This window comes from Tinamus guttatus, unplaced genomic scaffold (genome assembly GCF_059628265.1).
Source record: "Tinamus guttatus ecotype Peru unplaced genomic scaffold, ASM5962826v1 Tinamus_guttatus_pri_ptg000087l, whole genome shotgun sequence".
Lineage (NCBI taxonomy): Eukaryota > Metazoa > Chordata > Aves > Tinamiformes > Tinamidae > Tinamus > Tinamus guttatus.
In genome coordinates this window covers 178,089-201,541 of record NW_028288621.1, presented here as the reverse complement: position 1 = coordinate 201,541, position 23,453 = coordinate 178,089, and the positions used below count along the sequence as shown (strand labels likewise).

Sequence of the window (23,453 nt, the reverse complement as noted above, 5' to 3'; positions counted from 1 at the left end):
TTGGCCCCATCCTCTCTACATCTTCCCTTCAGGTGCCTGTACATGTTGAGAAGGTCTCAGTCTTCTCCTAAACAGGCTAAACAGGCCAAGCTCGCTTAGTCTTTCCTTGTAAGATAGACGCTCGAGTCCCTTGATCCTTTTGGTTGCTCTAATGCAGGCCTCAATCCCATTGGCATTCTTGGCCACAAGGGCACACTACTAGCTCATGGTGAATTTGTTGCCCACCAAAACTCCCAATCCCTCTCCCCAGAGCTGCTTTCCAGCAGGTCAGCCCCTAACCTGCACTGCTGCCTGGGGTTAATCCTCCCTAGGTGCAGGAGCTGCACTTGTCCTTGTTGAACCTCATGAGCTTCCTCTTTGAACAACTCTCCAACATGTCGAGGTCCCTCTGAAGGGCAGCACAGCTTCCTGGAGTGTTAACCACTCCATCCAGTTTGGTATCATCTGCAAACTTGCTGAGGGGCCACTCTGTCCACACCTCCAAGTCATTGATGAATAAATTGCACAGCACTGATGAATATATTGAACAGCACTGGGCCCAGTACTGACCCCTCAGGGACGCCACTGGCCACAGGCCTCCAACTAGACTAGGCACCGTTTATCACAACCCTCTGAGTGCTGCCGTCCAGCCAGTTCTCCGTCCACCTCACCGTGCACTCGTCTAACCCGCACTTCCTGAGCTTGCCCACATGGATGTTGTGCGAGACAATGTCGAAAGCCTTGCTGAAGTCAAAGCAGACAACATCCACCGCTCTCCTCTCATCCAACCAGCCAGTCATGACTCCCTTTTGGGGAATCCACACTGACTACTCCTGAGCCCCGTCTTTTCCTTCATGTGCCTAGAGATGGTCTCTAGGACGAGCTGTTTGTCATCTTCTCTTGCATTCTACATTTCCATATTGCTAACAGCAATAGGAAGGTCAAGAAGTCCTAAATGGTACAGCCACCATGTTGAGACAAACACACTCCAAAACAGTCCCTTACACCTTATTCACATGCACACGCACCACTGGCTCATATGGCCTTGCTCCTAACACCCAGGCTCTTCTCCTCAGGCCAGTCCCCACTTCCTCACATTCCAGTCTGTCCTGATAGACAAGGTTATATTGTTCCCAACACTGTGGGACGGCCAAGAGATTTCCTTGATAGTGGGAAGCAGTTTGGAAAATGTCTGGAGAAAAAAACAATAACAAAACAGCTTGGAAAGTTCAGACTGAACATTATGATGAAGAAATGTCACTTGAAGGCTAGTGCTGTGGTGCAACTGGCCGCCCTGGAGGAGTCAACGCCTGACTTTGAATTCTTGAATGTTTTGTTCATTGTCCCCTCACCAAGAGAGGTTCATGGACTCAGCATAAAATATGCCATAGGGCTCACTGAAAAGCAAAAAGCTCTGGCCAACTGTGTTTCCTCCTGTAATGTTCTCCAAGTCTTGTACAGCTAATTGGAAAGGTTTAGGGAGGGTAGATGAAAGGTGATGTTAGAATTTGTCAGCTTAAGCAGGACATATGGGACTGGGAGAGCCACCAGCTCCTGGGAGTCCTGGGCCCTGATGTGGGCAAATGCTCTTCATGGGGATCCTGGAGTCGCCTGCGCTTCTGTGCAAAAGTAGGGAGAAACCTCTGATGCAGGACCCTAGAGAAGAGAGATTTCCTTGGCTGCTCAGAGGAACCCATGCAGGACTTGGGGATGTCAAAGGAAGCCCAAGCCACCAACACCAAAAGCTCTGCTCTTCCTGGAGACCTTCTGAAGCCCTCAGGCTGGGAGCAGGAGGGAGCATGGGGAAACAGCCATGTGTCAGAATTCCCTCCATGAGGCCTTCAGCTCCACAACTTGTCACAGCTTCAAGGAAACTCGCCCAAACCAGTATTTCCCATGATCCTGGTGCATAGAGGAAGCTGAGCACACACACAGGAGAAAGGGGAGAGAAAGGGGAGAGACCCCAGGTGTAAAGTGCAGCCCCCTGTGCCATAGACAGGGTGCTAGAGGCCAAATAAGCAACCCAAAGAAATGAGTAAAGGTCCTGCTGTCCTTTGCAGTGGCTTGCAAAGCTGCAGCTCTGACAGCATTCAAGGGGGATGGGGTTTCTCTTCTGCAAGATTGGCCCCAGGACTGTGCAAGGACATGGAGGAGAGGGATGTTGCTTGTGGGGATGCTCACAAGCTTCAGCAGTTGGGGAGCTGGGAGACAGTCATCTCCCCAACTTGTGACCAAGCCGAAATGCAGGCCCAAGATGAGAAATGGCTTTCCTAGGCATCAGACAAAGGAAAGCTGGGAAATATTCATGAGATACAAAAATCCTGGCATGAGTCATAGTTTTGGAGCATGGCAGGAACCAGCCTCCCAGCTAAAGCCCTCCGGAAGGAAGGAAGGAAGGTGTTAAGGGCACGTCTGCTCTTTCCTGACAGAGCATCTCTAGCTCAGGTAGCACAAACCAAGGAACCTTGCTGAGCACGGTTAAAAGCACAGGGCCTGTGGAGCCTGTCTCAGGAGAGCAGATTCCTTGTGTCCAGTTCTGGGATCCACAGTACAAGAGGGATGTGGAGCTGCTGGAGAGAGCCCAGCGCAGGGCTACAAGGATGATCAGGGGCCTGGAAAATCTGCCCTATGAGGAGAGACTGAGAGAGCTGGGCCTGTTCAGCCTGGAGAGGAGAAGGCTGAGAGGGGATCTAATCAGTGTCTCTAAGTATCTCAAGGGAGCCAGTGAGGAAGATGGTGCTGGCCTCTTTTCCCTGGTGGACACTGACAGAACTAGAGGTAATGGCCACAAACTGAAACACCGAAAATTCCACAGGAACTTAAGGAAAAAATTGTTGATAGTGAGGGTGACAGAGCACTGGAACAGGCTGCCCAGAGAGGTTGTGGAGTCTCCTTCTCTGGAGATCTTTAAAACCTGCCTGGATGAAGTCCTGTGCCATGTGCTCTAGGTGACCCTGCGAGTGCAGGGGGGTTGGACTAGATGATCCCTGGAGGTCCCTTCCAACCTTCAGCATTCTACGATTCTATGATTCTATACCATTCTTAACTCATGCATGGAAGAGTCAGCTCTTCAGTTTCTTGGATTATTTTGCCACAGTTGAAAATGCACTCCTACCCCCCCCCTTTTTTTTTTTTTTTTTTTGACCTGTCTCTTCAGAAACTTTGACATTCAAGCTGGTGTCCAGAATATCAGGCCCCCAGCAGCCTCTGAGGCCAGCCCAGAGGGGTGGCAAGGGCTGCCGTTGGTGGTCGGAGCTGTGCAAATGGCTGCAGCCTGGTGGCAGCCCCACACTCAGCGGCCCATCCTGGCTGCAGGTGCCAAGGCTGGTGCAGCGCGCGTGGAGAAATGTCCGCACTGCCACGGACACGTCTGCGTGGCTGGGCACGGACCTTTCTGCTGCCGAGCAGCATGTGCCCCGGCAAAAAGGTCTCCAGCCTGCTGCAGCCACCCCACAGGTGTGTTGCTGGCTGCTTCAGCCCCAGGGACTGAAAGGCCCCTCTCTGTGCTTGCAGCAAAGCTGGGCTGCTTCTGGAGAACGAGCTGGAGAGCCTGCTGGAAGCCTGCTTCTCCAGCGTCTTCTCCCTGCCTCCAAGGGAGCATCTGGATGCTGTTCTCTACTCCCAGGTGGGTGCTGGCTGCTTAAGTGAGGCTCAGGGCAGGCTCCCAGCTTGCCTCTCCCTCGCCCATGCCCTCTCCCCCTGGCCCTGGACAGGGCCATGGGCAGTGTCACCAGGCTGCGCCCTGTGCAGCAGCAGCAGCAACTCCCCTGGCTTTAGGGCTCTCCTGCCCTCAGCACTACTCTACATGTGCCCCTGGCACAGGAGGAATTCAAAGCCCTCTCTGACAGCTGTGGGGCAATAGGGAAGAAGCGCCTCAACCCTCTGTCCCCCTTGCAGACGCTGGACACCATGGACAGCATGCTGAAGGCCTTGATGCTTGGCAGCCCTTCCTCCAGCATCATGGACATGAAGACCATCCTGCAGGTCTGCTATCTGCCAGGAGCAGAGTTGCCAGCTCCAGGCCTCTGTGGTGGGACAGGGCGGAGTTGTCCAGTAGTGGCTGGAGAGAGCCCAGTGTGGAGAGGGGACAAGCTCCCTCATGGCAATGGGGATCCCCACATCTCTCCTGTGTGAGTCCAGTGTCCCTTGGCTACAGCCAACATCCCCTCCTCCTCAACCCGCTCCTGCACTCATTACAACCCCCATGGACTCCTGCTGTCACATCAGGCCTGTCTGAGAGATTTGCCCCACAGTCACAAAGGACTCTGGATGCAAGATCTCTCTCTCTGGGCTCTGCCGGTGTTCCAAGGCACAAACCTGCCAGGCATTTTGTGGGACACAGGACAGAGCAGCAGCTTTTCTCCTTGCAGCTCCTACTGCCCTACGCTGAGTGCCGGCAAGCAGCTGTGCACGAGAGGGCTGTGGGACGCCTTGTGAAGCTGGGGGATCTCCTGACCAGCTCTTCTTTGGTGTTGGTAAGGAGCCTATGGTGCAGGCAAGCTGCAGGCACTGCCTGTCCCTTGTCAGCATGCAGCCGTGTCCTGTAGCTGCAGGCTGCCTCCAAGGGAAGCCACCAAGGCTCTGGCTCAGTCGGATCCAAGCCTGCTAGGAGCGTGGGCCCAGGGCTTTGATCCTGAGCGCTGCCCCTCCGGCCTCGTGTCAGCACTGCCTCCCTCCCCCAGGTGCGCGAATGCTTCCAAGTTGGCGGTGCCAGCTGTGGCAGCTTCTTGGAGAAGAGCGTGCCAGTCCTGGGGCAGCTGGTGGGACATCTCACCCTGTGTGGTGCCTGCAAGGATGAGGGGCGCAGTGACGAGGCCGCGGAGGCCCTGTGGCACCTCTATGAGTTCCTGCTGCAGGGAGAGAGTAAGAATTTCTGTGTGGTTGCAAGCAATTCCCCTTGCCCACCCCTTGCAATAGGTCCAGCGCCTCCCTGGGCGTCCTGCTGCGCTCTCTGTCCTGCTGGGGCCTTTTCCCCTGCCAGGGGAGGTGTGTCACTGATGCCTTCCGTGGGCCGTGTCCAGCTGTGCAGCCTTCATGCCGAGTGCCCTGTGTTTCCCCTCCTGTGCAGGCAGGGAGCCGTCGCAGGAGAGTGCCTGGCAGCAGGAGCTCTGAGAGGACTGGGAAACCGCAGGCACCTTGAGGCTTTCCTGGTCCAGGGACACCAGGGAAATGAGCAGGGTAAGGAGAGCCTCCCTGGCTGGGACCTCCAGCTGTGGGGTCAGCCTGCAACGTGGACGCGGAGAGGTGCGGCTGCCAGGTGGGGCTGAGGAGAGGGCTTGCACTTAGGCCAGTACTAGCCCTGGGCTTCCTTCCTGCATCCCGCAAGCTCCGCTTCCCTGCAGGAGCAGCGGGTGGGGACCTTAACCCCAGGCACCAGCCCCATCCCAGCACCGTCACCCCAGCCAGCAGAGCCCCGGCTCCTGGCTCGGAGGGACTCGCTGTGCCAGCGCTGCCCCGTGTCGCTCTCAGGGCCACGTGCTGCTCAGCCAGGCCATGGAGTCGGGAGCCTGGCTGTGACGTCTCTCGGGGCTGCCTTATTCTCTTCCCTAGATGTTTGGGAAGCACCTGTGGCCGGACGAGAAGGCAGAGGCCATCCTTGTAGCCATCCGGGGCATGAGAGCCTGCAGCAGCTACGACACGCAGGCGGCTGCTCACATGCTAGATGAGCTCGTCAGGATGGATGAGCTGGACGACGCGTGCCTTTTGGAGCATGTGAGTAGCCTGCGGGTGGCACGGCCGGGGTTCAGGCCCTTTGGGGGCTTGTTTTTCCCCTGAGTGCTCGTGTACCAGGCACCCAACTGCCTCTGTGGCCATCCCAGAGTGGTGGCAAGGGCAGACCTTCTCCGCGGGAGCTGGGCAAAGGGCTGCAGTGCGGCACAGCCTCACACTCTGCCATGTGGGCTGCAGGTGCCCAGGCTGGTGCAGACAATGTGGGAAACCATCCTGGCCGTGCGGGATGCGTCTGCACGGCGCAACCTGGACAGGACTCTTCTCCTGCTGAGCAGCACATGCCCAGACAAGGTGGTCGCCAGCCTGCTGAGCTGCTCCCCCTCATGTGACAGGTCTGTGCTGGCCAGGGGCAGTGGGCAGGGACAGGGCTGCGGCCTCGCAGGCCACGGGGCTGCAGCCGCGGCAGCCGCTGACAAAGCGCTCTGGGCCTGCAGTGCCGCCAGCGCCACGTGGAAGGTGCTGGTGTCCAGACCTGGCGCCGCGGAGCCGGTGCTGCGGGAGCTGCTCATTGCGCTGCAGGACTGGCGGCTGCCCAAGGCAGCGGCCTCGCCTGTCTCTTCCTGGCCGTGAGTTTGTGGAGGAAGCCTCGCTCTCCCCTCGGGCTGCCCTTGCCCCTGCGTCGAGAGGCAGGGCTCCCGCTGCCCTTCTCCATGCAGCCCCAAGTGGGGGCTCCCCGGGACGCACAGGCCCAGCGCGGGACGGGGGCTGCGGCTGGCAGGGCCTGGCCAGCGCCAGCTTGCTGGGCTGCTGGGCCTGCTTTGGGCCCTCTGCACACCCGGACACACGGAGCTGGCCGGAGCAGGTGTGTGTCCCCCTGCACCCCTGCTTCGCCCTGCCGTGTGCGGCACGCGCTCAGCCTGCACTGGGGACAGGACTAGGGGCCAGGGCCACGTGAGGGCTCCAGGCAGCAGAACCGTCACCAGGGCCCAGTCAGGGCAGCCAGGGTGGCCTCCACGCTACGTGTGGCCCTCCAGGGGGATGTTCCCACTGCCCAGAAAGGCTCACGGTGGCTCTGTGGCACCCGAGCCCCAGGAGCTGCCGTGGCTCTGCTCTGGCCAGGCAGCCCCTCCAAGGCGCAGGGCGCTGCGAGGAGCCTCACCCCGAGCTCCAGCAGCACAGGAGGGACATCTCACAGCAAGGGCTGTCTCTGGGCTTTTTCTGCAGGCAACGCGTGTGCTCCACGAGATCCTCCAGCAGCCCCCCTGCCTGCACGAGCTAGGGAAGTTCTTCCCCCAGCTCCTGCTGGCGCTGCTCTTCCAGAGCTCTTTCCTGGCAGCGCTGGAGCAGGAGCAGTCGGACGCGCTGTGGGGGAGATGCCGAAGGGAGGAGGCCACGTGCAGCAGCCCCGTGAGGTGCTCCATCACGTCCCCGCCGTCCCCGCCAGGCAGGGCTGCAGGCAGGGCCAGGGCTGTGAGTGTGAGCGGGTGTTTTCTCTGCACACAGGCTTGCAGTGCAGACCATGAAAGCACTGCTGTGCCGGGCCGGCTACGAGAACGTGGTGCTGGCCATGGCAAGGAAGGGGGGCTGGGACATGCTCCTGCGTGCCGAGACCCATCACCAGGGAGTGGGTTTGCTGGCCAGGTGAGAGCCCCTGTCTCCCTGCTCTGCTGCATCATTTCACCCCTGCGCACAGGGTGACTCTCAGAGCCCACAGGGGTGCCCAGTTCTCCACGCAAAGGTGGCTTTGTTCTGTGCATGGTGGCCCAAGGGATGTGATGGGAGGAAGTGAGGGTGCAGTCTCAGGAGAGCTCTGCCTGGGCTGCTCAGGCCTCACAGAGCCTTCTTCCCTGCGCCAGAGATGAGGAAGAGCCCAAGAGCGCTGCGCCTTCTGCTGCTCCAACAGCTGGCAGCGCTGCTCTTGGGCCAGGAGCCCTGCACGGAGATCCCTGCCATGGCTTTCCTGTTGGAGGTGAGCCTCGTGTGGGCACTGCCCTTCTGGGGTGCTTCTAGCTCCAGCTGTAGCCCCAGCTGCGGGATGGAGGGCCCCAAGCGCCAGTGGGGCAGTGGGTGTTCTGCCATGAGTCCCCTCGGCCTTCGCCCCTCTGCAGCGGGCTCCTTCTTGTCCCCACATGTACTTGGTGCCTCCTTTGTGTCGCGTCTCTGTCGAAGGGTTCCTCCAAAGCATGAGGACAGGAGGCTGGTGCAGGGAGGGGAGGAGCAGGCCAAAGCTGTGCCCTGCGCTGTGCCCTGAGGCCCCAGGCAGGGAGGGAGGTCCCAGGGGCTCCCTGCAGTCACTGCTGCCTTTGGGCCAGCCTTCCTCTGAGCCCGCTGCCCTTGCCCTGAGCTACATCTGGGATCCAGTGGTGTCCGACACAGGCAGTGCTGCGGCCATTGCCACCTTCTCTGTGCTGTGCATTGCAGCTGCTGGCCTGCAGTGACCTTCAGGCAGATGAAGATGTCTTCCTGGGAATCTCTGTGGTGTCCCTGAAGAGTCACAGCAGGGTAATGCATAAGCTGGGACTCAGAAGCCTCCTCGTGCTGTGCAGCAGACAGGAGATGGTGAGCAGGGCATCACTGGGGGGAAGCTGTGTGAGCTGGGCGCTGGGTGCTAGGGAACAGGCTAGCTTGGACTTTGCTGCGCCTGGGGGGCTGAGGGGGCTGCAGATCTCGGCCCAGCACCTAGCAAGCCATCTCCGAAAGGGTGTGAGACTGAGGGAAGCTGGTGTCTAATAAGGTGCCAGGGTAGCCTTTTATTCCTGTTTTTTTAGATTGAACTTGTATTTCCCACATCCAGGTCGGAAGAATGCATGTCCTGATGCCTCTGCTCGTGAGACACTTGCAGGACGAGGACAGGGACATGAGCAGCCAGGCCCTCCTGGTGCTCAGCCATGTGGTCCGTGTCCTGGAGAGACCAATGCTCACAGACATGGCTCCGCAGCTGGCTGAGAAGCTCCTGCCACTCTTTGAGGATGTAAGGCGGGGGGCAGAGCCGTGGAGCCGGCTGGTGTGCGCGGGAGGCTGCCAGGAGCCCTTCTGCCCGGGGTCTTGGGATACTGTCCTGTGCTGCCCATGCTGTCGTGGCTGCAGGGCTGCATTGCACCAGTGCAGCCTGTGCAGGAAGCTGCCATGTGCGGTGCCAGGGCTGAGCAGTTCTCTCTTCTTTGCCACCAGGAGTGCGAGCACACACGAAAGCTCTCCATGCAGCTCTTCAGCAAGCTCATGGAGACAGCAGCGGGCAGGGCATTGGAGCAGATGGAGCAGCAAGTGCACATGAGCACGCTGCCACTGCTCTTCCACCTGCAGGATGAGAGCCCCAGCGTGGTTGAGGTACGGCTGAGCAATGAGGCACACTGGGGAGCCAAGTAGCCACGTTGGGAATAGCCGTGGGAGGTGGTCCTGGCCGAGTCCTGCCTGGATGTCTCTGGGGCTGCAGCCCTTCAGCCTCCTGCTGGCCTTGGCTGAAGCTCAGCAGCTCTCGGCAGTCTCTGCTGTGCTGCCTGTTCAGGACAGGGTGGCTCAGGTGGTGCTTGCTCCATGTTTCTGCCCTCCACCGAGGGGGGCCAAGGACCCCAAAGCAGATTCAGTGCCCTGCTGCTGCCCGTTACCATGAAGGGCAAATGCCCTGAGCCTTGTCAAGAGGAGGGCGGTGGGGTGGCACAGGCTCTTGTCCCATGGGCTGCGGTGGCATCTCCCCATTTTTCCCATGTGCAGGCTGCTCAGGAAGCCCTCCTTGGTGCCGCCAAGCTCCTCAAGTGGAAGGAGCTGAGGCGCTTGGCTCAGAGCCAGCAGACTTGGCTGATCAGCAAGTGCCTGGTAAGGACAGTCCCCAGGCTGCAGCCCAGCCTGGAGCAGCTCTTTCCTCCTCCGTGCCCAGTGTGTGGGGCTGGCGGCTCCGGGTGCAGGAGCAGCACTCGCGGACTCTTCTGCAGGCTCCTCTGCCTGTGCTGAGCCCTGGGTGCTGCAGCTGCCCCTGGCCCAGCTGGGCCTTGCAGCAGGAGGGCCCCTCAGCGCGCCTGGGCAGCAGCCGTCCCTCCGCTGCCTCCAATGCTGGCTCGGCGCTGCCCGGCCTCTGCAGGGTCCTGAGTTTGGTGGCAGGGGGAGGCGGCTGCTCCTGGGGGAAGGACGGCGAGAGGATGTTGTGTGCTGAGCCTTGTGCTCTCCCCAGCTGGCCGGGAAGAGGGGCAGGAGGAGGGCGGACGAATACCTGCGCCAGAGCCTGTCCTACCTGGAGAGCAGCCAGGAGTCCCTGCGTGAGGTGGCCGTGAGGTTTCTGGGTGAGCCCCGAGCCCTGGGCTCCATCGCTGTCCTGGGACAGCTCGGCCTCAGCCTCGGCGGCTGCGCTTGCAGCAAAAGCAGCCCCGTGGCTGCTGCAGCCCCCGTGCCTGAGGCAGCGCCAGGTGCCTGGAGGCTCCAGCCGCCCTCAGGCATCTCTGCCCGCAGCGGTGGGGCTGGCGGGAGCCCCTCGAGCAGGAGCCCTGTGGGTGACACTGGGGAAAGGGGACTGGGGTGAGCCCGGCCCGAGGGGATGGGGGTGCCTAGCCAGGGGGGCAGGACTGGGGGGAACAGCTTTGAGCAGCAGCATTTATGGGGCGCTGTGTGTGTGCCCTGAAAGGCCTGCAGGAGGACAGCAGCCCATCCATCTCTTCCCTGGCCACCCAAACCATGCTGATCCTGAGAGCTGTAGGGAAGGGGGCTGCATCCACGGGCACCCAGGAAGGCCTGTGCAACCGCCTGAGGAGAGCGTGGGAGAGGCGGCACTGCCCTCCCACGGCCCAAGGTGTCAGTCTTTGCTGCTGGCGCTCAGCCACATCCTGATGCCAGGCTGCTCTGCGTGCAGGCCTCATTAAAGAAACGATCCTGTCTCTTCACTGTGTGTCGTGTCTTTTCTTTGGCAAACCAAGGAGTAGAAAACGCAGGTTGTGAAGGGATTGGGGTCCCCCTCTTAGAGGAGTTGGGCACGCGCTCTCTGCAGCAGGCTGCAGCCAATAACCTGACCCCTTGCTACCCCTCGCAGCAGTCAGCAAAGCCTCTCCCACCCCTCAGCTTTACCCTTACATAGAATCATAGAATCACAGAATGTTGAAGGTGGGAAGGGACCTCTAGAGGTCATCTAGTCCCTGCACATGCAGGGTCATCTAGAGCACGTGGCACAGGACTGCGTCCATGCGGGTTTTGGAGATCTCCAGAGAAGGAGACTCCACAATCTCTCTGGGCAGCCTGTTGCAGTGCTCTGCCACCCTCAGTGTTAAGAATTTTTTCCTTAAGTTCCTGTGGAACTTTTGGTGCTTCAGTTTGTGACCATTACCTCTAGTTCTGTCGGTGGCCACCAGGGAAAGGAGGCCAGGACCATCTTCCTCACTCCCTCCCTTGAGGCGCTTATAGACACTGATCAGATCCCCTCTCAGCCTTCTCTTCTCCAGGCTGAACAGGTCCAGCGCTCTCAGTCTCTCCGCACAGGACAGATGTTCCAGGCTCCTGATCATCATCCTTGTAGCCCTGCGCTGGACTCTCTCCAGCAGCTCCATGTCCCTCTTGTGCTGTGGAACCCAGAACTGGACACAATACTTCAGATGTGGCCTCAGCAGGGCTGAGTAGAGAGGCAGGATCACCTCTCTCGACCTGCTGGAGATGCTCTTCTTAATGCACCCCAGGATCCCATTGGCCTTCTTGGCCACGAGGGCACACTGCTGCCTCATGGTCAACTTGTCATCCACCATGACGCCCAGGTCCTTCTCTGCAGAGCTGCTCTCCAGAAGGTCAGTCCCCAGCCTGTACTGGTCTCTGGGGTTATTCCTCCCCAGGAGCGGGACCTTGCACTTGGCCTTGTTGAATTGCACGAGGTTTTTCACTGCCCAGTTGTCCAGTCTGTTCAGGTCCCTCTGGATGGCAGCGCAGCCCTCGGGGGTATGAGCTACTCCTCCCAGTTTGGTATCATCAGCAAACTTCCTGAGGGAGGGCTCCGTCCCTTCATCCAGGTCATTGATGAATAAATTGAACGTATATAAGTTATAAACTTATTTAGAATATAGGTGAAGATCAAAGTACATAGGAATATAAACTCTTAATTATATAGGTTAAGATCAATATACATAAAAGCATAGAATTACAAACATCACTACATTTATTCCCTGCTGCACCAAATATTTACAAATGATTCATGATTCACTCCGATGGCTCAATGGTTTTTGACTCCTGGACTTGGCTGGAATTGCCCTGTGGCTGTGACTGCTCTGTTGTCAATGAGACTTTACATCTTTTGCTGGTAACCAGCGAGCACCTGTGGGAAGGAGAACACACACATATCCCATTCCCCATGTTATTAGTTCTATGGAACCTCTCTCTGGTAGTTCTCCAAATTCTTTATATCATCCATTTGGTGGAGGTACAACTGCAGGGACCATCTCGAATTGTCAGTCAGCTGCTGGTGTAAGTAACTGAAGATCAGAAGGATTCAAAAAATTAAGGACATATAATGCTTTGTCTAACTGTTCCTGTGGGATAACACTGTGCATAAGGTTTCCTCTTCTTTGTTTTTTTAACATAGCCTTGAGAGTCCCATGGACACGTTCAGTAATGGCTTGTCCAGTGGGGGAATGCGGTATACCTGTAACGTGTTGTATACCCCAGTCTTGTAGGAAGACAGAAATTGTTTGTGAAACATAAGCAGGACCAGTATCAGTTTTAATTGCTTTCAGAATGCCCATAGTGGCAAAACATCTTAAGCAGAGGTGTTTCACATTCCATGCCTTTTCTGCAGTACGTGCAGTGGCTACCAGAAACCCTGGGAAGGTATCCACACTAACATGCACATAACACAGTCGGCCAAATGTTGATATATGTGTGGCATCACTCTGCCGCAATTCGTTAGCTCGTAAACCTCAAGGACTCACTCCTGTGTATGATGATACTGGTGTAATACATTGACAATCAGGGCATGCAGGGACAATATCTGTGGCTTGTTCTCCGCACAGAGCAAATTGTTTACGTAAGGAAGAGGCATTTTGATGAAAGAAGTGGTGAGATAATCGGGCTTGTTCAAAACTAAGCGGCAGTACTGCTGCCATCATCAATTTGTCTGCCATAACATTTCCTTCAGTTATTGGTCCTGGTAGAGTAGTATGTGACCATTTATATTTTATAATGCATATACATATGCCAATGCATATGCCAGTACATAGATGACATCCTAATAGGGGGTGATTTTCCCAAAAAGGTTGGGAAAGTAGCCACAGCAGTATGGCAAATCCTACTTGAAGCTGACATTGAGGTACCACCTGAGGAATGCCAGGGACCAAGCAAAGAGATAAAATTCCTAGGGACTTGGTGGATAGCTGGCAGTGCAGGGATTCCTGCAGATACCTTAAGAAAAATTGTAGAGCTGCAAACGCCTCGCTCAAGGAAAGAATTACAAGGATTGATGGGAACTTTGGGATATTGGAGAAAGCACCTACCTGGATTTTCTATCACTGCTCGTCCATTATATTCACTCTTAAGGAAAGACAAACCTTGGAAGTGGGAATTAGAACACAAGGAGTCAGCCAAAACTCCGACTGGAGAATTAGAAACATTTCAGTCACTGGGACCAGAACAACCCCACGACCCTCTTACAGCTGAATGGCGTTTCACTGAACATGCTACTTACAGTAAGTAACAGTAAGTTATTCACTGTAACTTACAGTAACTTATTTACAGGCTGGCCCTGATGGAACAAAAAGATATTTATTGTTTAGCTTGACTGCATTTAAAGAAAGGGAACTACAACATTCTGAATGGGAGAAAAAGGACTTTTATCCTTAGTCTGAGCAGTTAAACAGGTTGAGAAAATACATCAAGGACAACCCGTGCAAACTAGAGGATCGTTTCATTTACTAGAAGCAATCCTAAAGTGGACTGCTGCCCCAGAAGGAATGGCACAAAACCCCACTACCACAAAATACTATGCCTACCTAACAGGAGTTGCAGAAAATATGCAGCTAACTGAAGGGCAAACTAAAGTTTCCAAATTGCAGATGCCTGTAAAAACAGACCCATTAGCATTGGGACAGGCTCTTAAACCGTCACCAATTTTGAACATACCACCCCTCATCGATGGAACACCAACAGAAACATGTAGTTTAGAGATGCTTCACCAAAAAGGGTAAATGGTAAATAGCTATAAAAGGCTGTTGCATTAAATATTACCACTGGTGAAGAAGTAATAGAAGAAGGTGAAGGCAGTGCACAAGCAGGAGAGTTAAGAGCAGTAGTTTTAGCTACACAGAATGGAGCAAGGTATGCTCCTATGCTGTGTGGGCTGGTGCCACACAATGGCTTTGTGGATGGGAAGCTCTTAACTGGGAAGGAAATAGAACCCCAGGTTGGAGCCCAGGCCTGCAAGAGCAGGGAGCCTGGAGCCAGCAGGCCAGGGCAGGGGCTGCAGGGGATGGGGGCAGAGCCATCCTCTTTCCCACAGCACATTTTGTGGCCTGGCTCATGGACAAACTAGCACAAGGCCTCAGTGTGCACAAAATGCGCTCAAAGCTGAAGCACAGCTGGGGCTGGAGCTTTGCAGAGCGTAGTCATTTCCTTGCCCTGGGGTATCTCAAGAGAGCGCGCTTTGGGCCAAAGCTGCCCTCATCCTCTCCTCTGTGTCCTTTCCCCACCTCCTTATTCCTGTGTTCCAGGCTGCTGGAAGGAGAGAACATCCTGCCCCTCATCAGGACAATGTGGCTCTTCGAGGATGTCAGGCTGCCCTCTTGGCCTGTCTCCATAATCAAGAGACATGCACAGAGGCCGAAGAACCACAGCAGCTTCGTTGTGGGAAGCTGAAGAGAGGGCTGAACGAGTTCAGCAAGAATGGGGCCAGCTCGTTCCCGAGGGGCTAGGGATAGGGATAGGGAAAGGCTGGGAAAGACTGTTGGCAGCCCCAGGACTTGAGTGTCACACAATTCCAGCAGAGCAAACGGGCCCTGCACAGGAAAGCCCAGAGCCCCAGCGGAGCAGGAGGACGTGCCTTGGTGTGTGGTCCCTGTCCGTGAGGCTGCAGAGCGACAGAGCAGCCTCCATGATGGTTCCCAGCACGGGGCCGTTCCTGGCAGGAGGCAATTTCTGCAGCAGCTCCTGTGAGGAGAATGCACGCACCCCCTTCCTGCCGTCCCTGAGCGTGTCCTAGCCCTGATGGGCCCTGTGCTCACCCAGGGGCACTCAGCTCTGGGCACTCAGCTCTGCATCTCACAGCCCCGTGTCCCTGACACCCAAGAGCTGCCCTTTGCCCATGGCCTGGGCACTGCGGGGACTTGTTGTCTCAGGCCTCTGAGAGCGTCAGGGCTGCCCCGCACTAGGGCTGTGGCACCTTTCCCTTTGGGCATCCCCTGAGCCACGTTCCAAGGGAAATCCTAGAGGGAGCTTTTTGCTGGTGCTCCCCTGCACCTGGAGCCTGAGAAGACGGCTCTGCACAGACATAGCTGCAGTAGGGATGCTTTTGTGTCTGAGCTCCCTGGGAAACAACACACAACACCCAAAGAATGGAACGGGAATATTTACTTAAACAACAGCAACATCAACAATGAAAACAACAATGTGCACAATAACCACAACATCAACAATTAAAAATAAAGACAATAACATCAAAAATAACAGCAATCAAAGCAACAGCAACACCAATATCAACAATAACAACAGCACAAAGAGTAGGTTATTGCTGTGAGCCCTGATGAACTGGCCCTTCCTTGCAGCCTTCAGTGTAAACAGAGCCTTGGCTTGCAAGGGTAAAGTAGGTTTTGGCCCTTGCAGGGCTCTGCAGGCCCCCAGCCGCTCGACTGGGCCATGCACGGGCAGTCGGTAACTCGGGGGCTGCTCCAGCTGCTTCCCTCCAAGCTGCTGTTCCTGGGCAGGTCCCCGTGCCTCCTGCCTTCCACTGGGCAGGGACTGCACAACACGTGCAGCTCAGGAGAGCCTGGGAAACCTGACGGCCTCCACAGAGGCTTCCTGCGGCCCTGGGAAAAGAGAGGGAGGCAAGCGGTGAGAAACGCTGCGGGGCCTGTTGAGCAGACTCATCTCAGGCTGCTACCCTCTTGCTGGGCAAGCTGCGAGGGGCCCTGTAGGGCAAGGAGGTGACACCGTGGAGCCAAGGCCCCCAGAGGAGGCTGAGAGCTGCTGAGGCTCAGAGCAAGGCGGCTGCAAGGGGGACGCGTGCAGGGGCCACAGGAAGGCTGGCCGAGGGACCAGCAGTGCGTGAGGAAGGGCTGCCCTGCTGCAGCCCTGACAAGCCAGAGACAGCAGCGCTGCAGCTGCCTGAGCGGAGGTGCCGAGTGCCCGGAGCCCTTGGAGAGGCTGGCCAGAGCTTTGGGCCTTGTGGTCCCGCTGGCACGGAGGGAGGGCTGGCGCCTCTCCAGGGCAGCGGGGAAGGCCCTGCTCCAGGGGCTCGGGACCGGGGACCCGGCTCCCCCAGCAGCCCCCAAGGGGAGGGCGGTTCTGCGCGGGCTCTTTGCGGTGGACACAACTTACCCACTGGCCTCCTGAAGCGCTCCCTGGGGCTGGAGGTGCGCGCCCACTGCCACCAGCGAGCCTGCCGAGGAAGAGAAGGGTTGGAAGGAGCTCGTGTGGCTTCCGCGGGGCAGGCAGCTTTGGGGGTGCAGGAGGCAGTGGCCCCTGGCCTGGATGGGAGGCCACTGAGCGCCCACTGCTTCTCCTTGCCCTTTGTGGCCTGCCCAGAGCTCTTGTTCCCCATGGCCCCTGCTTGCTCCCAGCCCCACGAGGCAGCACTTCCTACCTGCTCTTCCTTGGTGCCCTCTGTTTCCACTAGGAAAACGCACTGCGCGCCGCCCTGCCCAATGGCTGGGATCCTGCGGATGTGGCGGGGATGGGGGCTGTTGCGCAGCTCGGGGAGCCTTTCTGGTGGCTTGGGGGTGCATTTCTCTGCCTCCAGGACATTTCGTGGCTCTCTCTCCCGATGGAAGATGCGGGAGAAGGTGTCCGCGCTGCAAGAGAGCAGAGAGAGCCATGAGGTTGCACAGCTGGGTAGCAGCGACCTTGGTGAGAGCTGCCCCAGGCACCTGGCAGGGCCCCAGAGGCAGCCAAGCCCTGGGCGGCAGCAGCAGCCTGGGCTGGCATTGGCCTCCCGGCTGCCTGATGAGCTTGCCCCAGCTGGGCGGGCAAGTGCTCCCCGACGCAGCGTGCGGCTGGCCCTGGAGCAGGGCTGTGCGAGAGCTGCCAGGGGCTTTTTGCCCTCCGCAGAAAGGGTCAGCGCGGGGCAGGCGCACGTGGGCACGGGCAGCTCCCTTGGCAGGGTCCGGGACACTGCTCAAGGGCAGCTGGTGGCCAAGGGGTGGCCCAGGCAGCTCCTGGCTGCAGCTGCCCCTCCACAGAGGCTGAAGTGGCGGCTCAGCCCGGGGCGTCTGGGGCTCTGGGGGCCGGGAGGCTGCGCGAGGGCAGCGCCCTGTGCTGGGTGCGCAGCACGAGCAGCGCTCACCTGTCCTGGGGAGCCCCCAGCTTCCTCCTGCGCTGCCCGCCCTGCTCCAGGCTCTGGTAGTCGGGCGCACGCAGCAGGGGAGGTGCCGGGCGCCGCGCAAGCGTGTGCGGCCCGTTCCTGTCGGGCTCGGGGACCGCCTGGGACGCTTCCCTGGCTCCGCTGCCCACAGCACGGCCTGGCCTCCGCATGTGCGCCATGCTGCTGCCGTGGCCAGGAGGCGCAGACTGGCAGGCGCCGCGAGCCAGGGCGACAGCACAGCAGCCCCTCCGTTGTGACTGCAGCAGCTCCTCTGTGACTGGGAGCTCCTTGGCAATGGGGTGGGGTGGTGGCGGGGAGGGGGACGGGGGAGCGCCGAGTGCCCCTCTTGTGCCGTCCCCAGCAGGACTGGGCTCTGCTTGTGGCCCTTCAGGCTATGGGGACTCTGCAGGGTGGAGGCCATGGCCGCCTGTGCCAGCTGAAGGCCCTCTTTTGGGGCCCCAAAAGTTGCCATGTGCCCTCGTGGCTGGGCAGGCTCCTGCCACCACAGATGTGAGAGCAGCTCTGGAGATGTGCTTCATCATAACTATCCATCTGTTCCGGTCCTCCTTAAAGATCAAGCACAGAATTAGCTGCTTTAGTACGATTCCCATCTCATAAAATATATGTAGGGATCTTCTTTATAATTTCTTTTCCTCTCATCTGGTGTGACCTTGTTATCCCTGGCAAATCTCCATCAGTTCAGCTTTCTTGGGAAGCTGGTGGCAGAAAACATGAAGGAGGCAGTCAACACGACCAGATATATGTTTGTGTGACCAGAAACCTGAGAGCAGCGCTCTTCTGTGGGTGTTCCCACTGATGGGAGGCACATGCTGTGGACTTGCTCTGCAGCCAGCAGCAAGTGTGAGCCCTTGTGTGTGTGCCCAGACAGCAGTGGGCTGTGCGAGCAGTGCGCGAGGATGGCAGCTGCACAGGACGAGTGAGCAGCGCTGCTGTGTGCACTGCCCTCCCTTACCTGCCTCAGCTGCCCCTGGCCCCGCATGGCTGCTCGGGCACTTGTGGCTCCCGGCAGCATCAGCTGCAGACAAGAGCGGCGTTGGCCAGAGCTTGGGTGCCGGATGCCTCTGGGGAGCCTTCAAGGTTTTGGGAGTCACCACCACTAGGCTGGTGGCCCCTGGTGCTGTGTGGCCCTGCTCCACACATGGCCTTGCTGCTGCCTGGCCAGTCCCGGGGGCAGAATGGGACAGAGCCCTGGGAAGCATCCGTGTTCCCATGGTGATAACTGCCCCTCTGGGATGTTCCAGCGGTGAAAGAGGGACTAAAAGAGCCTACAGAGACATCAAGATCACCCAGTACTTCCTTCCCAGCATGTGGAATGAGCGCATAGCTTGTGTGTCAGCTATTCACACACAGTGTGGGGGATCTGCTTATGCTTACATGTATTTTGCAAAGAGTGGCTGCCAGTTTAGGAAGGAAATCAGATTTCCAGCCAAGGTGGGCAGCCTGAATTAGGGCTTCTCTGTATGAATAGCAGCTGGTTTTCCCAGTGCTGAAGTCACTTCCTTGCTGTGGGCACATACACCCTGTCCAGCTCCAAAACCACCTGGATCTCTGGGAAGTGTTGACCCACCTCATGACCATGATTGCTGCACTGAGCGTGGAAGCTCCTTCTTGTGCCTAAGAAGGAGGTGACTGCAATAAACAGTTCTTTTCCTCTTATTTCAAACACCTTCCATGACTGCTGTCAGGGGGACCATTCTCTTAAGTACCAACCAACAGTGACATCTTCTAAGGCACCAAGGTTCAAAGGGAAGGCTAAGCACCAGCTGGGAAGGTGGACTCCTCCAGGCTCTTGTCATTGCAGTTACAGTCTGCAAAACTTGTGAGCTTGTGTTCACATAACTGAACACTTCTGAGAACGCGATCTTTTCTCTTCATACTTCCCCCTCCTTCTCCCTGCCAGAGATACGACCATTGCAGAGGTGTGCAAGCGGGAAACTGCTTACTGCAGCAGGGGTTAGAGACCTGGTGCTTTTCAAAGACTCCCATGTGACCGAGAGGTACCCAGAGAGAGCTGTACATCATCAGATGATGTGACACATGTAGGTTATTTCCATGCATCGTTTGGGTCTCTTGTGCTGTGTTGCCATAGTCTGGGTTAGGAGTGGGTCCAAAAGCCCTCCAGGGGATAGGTGTCTTGGAGGCTGCAAGTGAGTGTCGTGTCCTGCTTGCACAAAAGGAGCACATGGCAGCGGAAGTTGGTGTTCAGCCCCCCATAATCATCTCAGCCTGTGGCCAAGCTTTCCTTGGACTCCTCCATGTTTTATTGTGATCGCTTACGAAAAAAAGTAATAAGGCCAACCCAAAAAAGCCCTGACAGCCCAAGCCTTCTCATTGCTCCTCATACAGGGGAAGGTTTGTGTGGAGGGATTGGACGCAACTGTCCAAGTCCTGTTTGAGATGTTTCAGAGGTTATCACAGTAAGACTTTCTTCAAGGTCTTTGACCATTCCTGTGGTGAAGGAAGTAAGCCTTCTCCAGGGGCAGAGAGAGGAAATGGCTGTGCTCCTTGGGGAGCCAGTGCTATTTGCAGGCTCATGGCCTAAAGAAGTACAACCAGCGTCAGCCGTTCCCTGGCAGCGGTGCCTGAGCGTGGCTGACAGCGCAGGCCTCCTTCTTCATTCCCTGACCCAGGCACAGGCAGAGGAGGAGGAGGGCAGCTCCCTACAAGAGCGGTGCCACCTCCATGTCCACTGCAGGCCGTGATGTGGGTGGGTGTCACTGAGGGCGGTCAGGGCCCTGCCGCCCTCTGTGTGTGACAAGGTGTGGGGTCACAGTGGGGCCCTCACATGTCATAGCCACAAGGCCCTTGATATCACGGTGCCCCTGGCACCGGTGCACACTTCACTGCGAGGCCTGCGAGATTTCAGTCGCTCGCTGCTGCTTTCTGGGCTGCTTTTCCCTTTCTCAGGAGCTGCTTTCCTGAGAGTTGGGGAAGCCAAAGGGAGGCAGTGGGCTAGCAGCGCAAGGCTGTTTGGTGAAGTGTAGGTGACAGACGGCTGGAGAGGAGGAAGTTCCTTTTCGCCTTCTTCATCCAGTCTTCACCTAGTGGGAACGTGCAGAAATATGGAAGGCAAGAGGCCTAACATCTTCCTGAAACTCCCTGATCTCACCACCAATGGTAAGGCTTTCAGCAGCGATTTCTTGTGTGTATGTGAAGAGGAGTGAGTGTGAGAACTACTATGTAGACCTTGGCGCGTGTGGGAGAGATCTGAGCAGGCCTGGGAGCAGGAACTAGAGCCATCAGAGAATGTGAGCTCCAGACATGGTCCCTTCCTCAGGGAATACTTGTGGTACATAATAGCACCCTAACAGTAGTGCACTGTAGAAATTAAGAGGAAAGGAGGCAGAGTCACTACAGGCAACGTGAAAGGGAGACTCACAACGTCTTCAGAAGCATGTCTGTGGGGAAACGCAGATTGCTGCCTCAGTCTTTTAGGAGACTGGAGCAGATGAAAATGGGGGTTGTGTTCCCACTCGCCATGAGCTGCTGTTCTGATCAGATTTTTCCTATCCTGCATTCAGGGAGTGTTCCTGGGAAGTGCCTCTTGCCCCAGGACAGCAATTCTTCCCAGAGCGTAAGTGGGGCCACATCACAGGAGGAAGAACTTGGTCTTGCCCCGAAGAGCAAGTCTCCTGAGAGGTGAGAGCCTGGGAGAAGGCATTTGAGCATGTGGGCGAATACTGTGCTCTGCTACTTGTGTGAGGGAGATGTGTTTCCTGGACACAAAGACTTTATGAATTCAGGCATGGTGGTTGCCCCCTTCTACGATGCCCTGTGCTTTCTTGCTGCACAGCAAGGAGGGAGCAGGTTTTTGTGACCCTCTTCTCAGGCTCATTTTTCTCCTCTTCTTGTTCTCAGTGGTGCGTTCAAGTTCTTTCCGAGGCCCCCACCAAGAGGGGCACATGCACCTCTAAGGCCCAGCCCAAAGGCGAGTGGGCAAGAAGAGGATGGCCATGAGAAGACCAATAAAGGTAATGTAAGACCCAACAGAAGTTTCTTAGAGGTTTGTTGGCCCTTTCTTGTGCTTTTTCTTGTTGTTAGGGAGATCTAGGCTAGGCTCCAAGGTGATATATGGAGCAGTTAAGCTGATGAGCTCTCTCCCATTCCACCTTTCAGAGAGTCCTCTTGGGAGGCACCTGCTTTCCCAACAGAGGCATTGTGGCCGAGGCGTAAGAAGTGTCACAGTGCCAGGAGAAGCAGTGGGGAACAGCACGTCTGCTGCGAGGTGAGAGAGAAGGCATTTGGGATATTACTGTGCTCTAGTGCTTGTGGCAGGGAGGTGGGCCACTCAGTTGCAAAGTCTTCTCAATTCAGAGAGGTGGTTACCTCTTCCACTATGCCTGGCACTTTCTTCCTGCACAACAAGGAGGTAGCAGCCTTTTGTGACTCTCCTCTCGAGTTCATTGATCTGTGCTTCTTGATTCTAGGGGCGCGTTCAAGTTCTCTCCAAGACCTCCCCCAGCACGGGTACCTCGGGCACCCGCAAACACCAGCCCAAAGAAGAGCGGGCAAGAAGAAGGTGGCGAAGACAACGCAAGCAAAGGTAATGTAAGACCTGACAGGAATTTTCCTGGAGCTTTGTTGGCCTATGCTTTGTTCCTCTTGCTAGGGAATTCTAGCCAAGGCACAAAGGTTCTGTATGTCTTAGTAGAGCTGATGAGCTCTCATTGTCCCCGTTTTCAGGGAGTCTTCTTGGAAGGCGCCTCCTTACCAGTCAAAGATGCCGCTCACCGAGCATTTGTGGCATCACAGAACGAGCAGAAGTGGGAGGGAGCAGCAAGTCTCCTGCACGGTGAGAGTCTGGGGGAAGGCAGTTGGGCTGATCATGTGCTCAGGTACTTGTGGGAGGGAGATAGTTTTCTGAGGCACAAGGTCTTTGTGACCTCTGAAAGGACGGTTACCCTCCTCCCACCATGCCTGCTGCTTTTTTGCTGCATGGCAAACATCTAGCAGTATCTTGTGAGACTGCCATGTCATTCTCATCTTTGTCTCCTTGTTTCCAGCTCGAATCTCTGGAAGGCACCAACAAGACCATCCTGGCAAAGTTCTACTCTTCCCAAAAATGCCTCCCATAAGAAAAGGACAGCAGAAAGGGAGGATGCAGCCACCAAGCTTGGCATGGAGAAGCGCCTCACTTACTGGGAGACGCTTAAGCTATTAGGTTAGTAGCATGTGGAGCTGGGAATGCTGGGGAGGCTGGCTTTAATGCTTCCTGTGGCGCCTACTCACACCATGTCCTCACACCAACTGTTGATAATTATAGAGGAGGCAGAGATTTCTCAGGTGTACCCTGGGTGGGGGAAGGGGCAACAGAGAGAGGTGTCAGGAGGAGCAGCACACAAAGGAAAGAAATTTGTGGAGGCATCCTTCAGCCCTTAGAAGGGGTTGCCAGGAGAGGCAATGGAATGGCTGTCCTTGGTGGCACAGCACTCTTGGCAGCACATGAAGCATGGTCCAAGCTGGCCTGGCTTTCTGAAGAGTGTTCTTCTTTCACCCTGTCAGAGAGCCTTCCTCTAACCCGTGCCTGCAAGCGACTCCTCGCTCGAAAGAGGATTACGCCTGAGGAACTGGCAGAGCGAGCGAGGGTGGTGTCTGCCGAAATGGGGAAGAGTGCTTATAGAGAAGAGTCTCCTGAGAGGTGAGAGCCTTGGACAATGCTGTGCTTGTACGTGGGCTGAGATGTTTCCCTGGGACACAGAGTCTCCCTGTGCTCTGGAAGATTATTGCCCCCTTGTCACCATGACCTGGCTTTTCCTGGTGCCGGGCAGGCAAGTGCAGAGCAGCTTTCCAGGGGACTCTCCTGTCTGATGCATCCTTATATGCTTCCCCTTTGCAGGTGTGAGGATGAGAGGGCACCAGAAAGAACAGGCTCCAAATCTGGCCTCCTCCATGCTGCAACAGCACAAGGTAGTAAGCTGCCAGAAAAGGGAGCACTGCCACAAAGGTCCCTAGGGGACAGGCACATGTGCTGTTCAAGGAGAAGCTGGGAGGTGTGGGTTTGTTCAGTCTCCAGAGGAGAGGGCCTTGGTGGTGCAGGGAGCACTGTGCGACTGTCTTCAGCTCTGTAATGGCACTTTCTCCTGATCCATCCTTTCAGGGAGCCCTGCAAAGTGCCTCATTACTCAGAGGAGACTCTGTGCTCAAAAGCGGGCACAAGTTCCTGTGCTGCCCACCATCCAGGAGGAAGCAAGGGAGGTGGCCAAGAGAGCAGTGCCTTCTTCCAGGTGAGAACACCCCCCCAGAGAAACGATTTTGGGAGATTCTGTGCTTTTCTGTTGTGTGAGGGAGAGGCTTCCCCAGCCCTCAGAGTCCATAT

At 56.7% G+C, this 23,453-nt stretch overlaps 1 pseudogene; it reads right to left on the bottom strand.

The window, feature by feature from the left end:
• LOC148595509 (ATPase family AAA domain-containing protein 2-like) overlaps window positions 1-23,453 on the bottom strand; it is a 398,768-nt pseudogene that overhangs the window by 310,941 nt on the left and 64,374 nt on the right.